At 41.0% G+C, this 1,906-nt stretch overlaps 1 long non-coding RNA gene across 1 annotated transcript; it reads right to left on the bottom strand.

Annotated features, from left to right (window-relative positions):
* Positions 1–246: 246 nt before the first annotated feature.
* On the bottom strand, positions 247–1,691 carry LOC115775061 (uncharacterized). The gene is made up of 3 exons (XR_004019260.1): positions 1,457–1,691; positions 1,240–1,289; positions 247–304 (listed from the first exon to the last, which is right to left on the bottom strand). It is a non-coding gene; the product is annotated as an uncharacterized LOC115775061 (long non-coding RNA).
* Between the last annotated feature and the right edge of the window lie 215 nt (positions 1,692–1,906).

Consider the following 1,906-nt stretch of genomic DNA (forward strand, 5'->3'; position numbering starts at 1 on the left):
ACGTCTCGCCTGGGCTAAAGACAAAAAGGACTGGACTGCTGCTGAGTGCTCCAAAGTTATGTTCTCTGATCAAAGTCAATGTTGCATTTCCTTTGGAAATCAAGGTCCCAGAGTCTGGAGGAAGAGAGGAGAGGGACAGAATCCACGTTGGCTGAGGTCCAGTGTAAAGTTTCCACAGTCAGTGATGGTTTGGGGTGCCATGTCATCTGCTGGTGTTGGTCCACTGTGTTTTCTGAGGTCCAAGGTCAACGCGGCCGTCTACCAGGACGTTTTAGAGCACTTCATGCTTCCTGCTGCTGACCACCTTTATGGAGATGCAGATTTCATTTTCCAACAGGACTTGGCACCTGCACACACTGCCAAAGCTACCAGTACCTGCTTTAAGGACCACGGTATCCCTGTTCTTAATTGGCCAGCAAACTCGCCTGACCTTTAACCCCATAGAACATCTATGGGCTATTGTGAAGAGGAAGATGTGATACGCCAGAGCCAACAATTCAGAAGAGCTGAAGGCCACTATCAGAGCAACCTGGGCTCTCATAACACCTGAGCAGTGCCACAGACTGATCGACTCTATGCCACGCCGCATTGCTGCAGTAATCCAGGCAAAAGGAGCCCCAACTAAGTACTGAGTGCTGTACATGTTCATACTTTTCAGTTGGCCAACATTTCTAAAAATCCTTTTTTTGTATTGGTCTTAATTAATATTCTAATCTTCTGAGATACTGAATTTGGGGTTTTCATTAGTTGTCAGTTATAATCATCAAAATTAAAAGAAATAAACATTTGAAATATATCAGTCTGTGTGCAATGAATGAATATAATATACAAGTTTCACTTTTTGAATGGAATTACTGAAATAAATCAACTTTTTCATGATATTCTAATTATATTTATATATATTTATGACCAGCACCTGTACAGTACCAGTCAAAAGTTTTAGCGTTGAAAAAAGAGCTATTTTATATTATAACAAGAAAACAAACAAATATAACAACCCATATTCCAGCCAATCACACAGTAAAATGGGCAGTGTTAATGCAATTTTAAAAAGCTTAATTTAATCAAGCCTGAAATACATTTCTGTTTGTCAAATGTCAGAAAAATACAAGTGAGGTAACACAAACTCACTGCCCTCACTACAGGCAGCTCCTCATTAAGATTAGTTAACACACGAGCAACAACACCTTAAAACTTAAACAATAACAAAGATGATGACCCCTGTGGCTCACAACTGACCTGGCATCAAAGCTCCTCCTCCTTTGTGGCTCCTCCATGGTCACATCCACCTGCATGAACACAGGACATCAGGAGAGACACCACAACAGAGTGTGAGTGCTGCATAATTCATATTTTACAGGTGCATTAGTTAAGATAGATTTCTGATGTTACACAGACCCTGTTCACCCGACATCTGAACAAAGAGTCACTGAAGCAAAGTTCACATTGTATTTACCTTAATTAGGCAGCGTGCAGAGATGAGACGGCCTGAATAAGATCGTTACGCTTGGCTCTGAAGGAACCTAAAAAAACCAGCTTATCCTCCCAGGTTCCGGCATGTTCATTTATCAAACAGGAATGAGACAATACAACGGAATAAGGAGTCCAATTATTACATTTAATTAAGCCATTTCAAACAGTTTACAGATATCTGGACCAGACTGCATGCCATGCCCGTGTGAGATGGCATGAAGTACTGGCAGATTCTAATTCAGCTTACAGTTTCATATAGTCACAGTTTATCAGTCTTGGTTACATCATTATACAAAACAAGAAATGTGCAAGACAGAGAAAAAGGATTCCACAGCTGCTTCTCCCTCCAAGGGTTCCTTTATCATGTTTAGTCTTGTTGACCACTCCACTCAGGAGTCCTTGCTTCTGTTATTGATACAATGGCGACATAGCA

This window comes from Archocentrus centrarchus (genome assembly GCF_007364275.1).
Source record: "Archocentrus centrarchus isolate MPI-CPG fArcCen1 chromosome 18 unlocalized genomic scaffold, fArcCen1 scaffold_23_ctg1, whole genome shotgun sequence".
In the NCBI taxonomy this organism is placed as follows: Eukaryota; Metazoa; Chordata; class Actinopteri; order Cichliformes; family Cichlidae; genus Archocentrus; species Archocentrus centrarchus.